The 881-nt window shown below is 46.3% G+C and overlaps 1 non-coding gene across 1 annotated transcript; it reads right to left on the bottom strand.

The window, feature by feature from the left end:
• Nucleotides 1–435: 435 nt before the first annotated feature.
• Nucleotides 436–508, bottom strand: Trnar-ucu (transfer RNA arginine (anticodon UCU)). The gene has a single exon. It is a non-coding gene; the product is annotated as a tRNA-Arg (tRNA).
• Between the last annotated feature and the right edge of the window lie 373 nt (nt 509–881).

The raw sequence follows: 881 nt of genomic DNA on the forward strand, positions 1-881 counted from the left end.
GCGCAGCATTGTAGGACAGGACTTTCCAGACACTAAGTTTTGAGGCTCTGAAAAAAAAAAAGCGTTTTCAGAAGTAAATTCCTTCACACCGGAGAATCTGGCACAGCAAAGTTATTTATGAAGGTCGATGTACTGGAAACAGCTACTATGCCGAGTCGTGATGTCGCAAGGTCACTTAACTTATTATTATTTTTATTTCGTAGTCATCCTTATCAACCGCGCCCTTTATTTAAGGATCTAAGGATTTTATTTAAGGACTTGCCGACTGCGTCCGCTGGGCCAGTGAAGAGGGGTTGGAAGATGGTAACCTGCCAACCCCTCTTTTATTAAAGAAACCAAAAAAAGCAAAAGAAAAGAATATATGAAAGCCCAGTTGACTTCCAGACTCTGCGTAAAAGACACAAATTTTTTGCGCATGGTATAAAAAAAAAAGAACGTCCCTGCCGGGGGTCGAACCCGGGACCTTTGGATTAGAAGTCCAATGCGCTTTCCACTGCGCCACAAGGACGCTTGTTAGTAGCCCATTAAAACGAAACCGAAGCTCTGTTCATCACGTGGCATTCGAAAAAAAAAAAGAAAATGCACGTGGCGGCAAGTGCGGCACGCGTTTTCATCACGTGGACAGAGCTGCGCTAAGCGTTGGTGGGCCCGAACGCTGGCTCCAAACAATATGACTCGTTAGGCTCGCCTGGGTAACCACGCAAGCGATCGCGGCGACTTCAGTTTGTCGTGGCTATCTAACAACAACAACAAAGCGTAGAGCGTGGTCTCCGCGATTAGCTACGACAACGGCGCGCTGCGAAGTTAATCGCGGAGGCCGCACGTAGACAACTGGGCTTGTTAGTATTGAATAGCATTATAATACACCTTGCATCGTTTGT

This window comes from Rhipicephalus sanguineus, chromosome 3 (assembly GCF_013339695.2).
Source record: "Rhipicephalus sanguineus isolate Rsan-2018 chromosome 3, BIME_Rsan_1.4, whole genome shotgun sequence".
Lineage (NCBI taxonomy): Eukaryota > Metazoa > Arthropoda > Arachnida > Ixodida > Ixodidae > Rhipicephalus > Rhipicephalus sanguineus.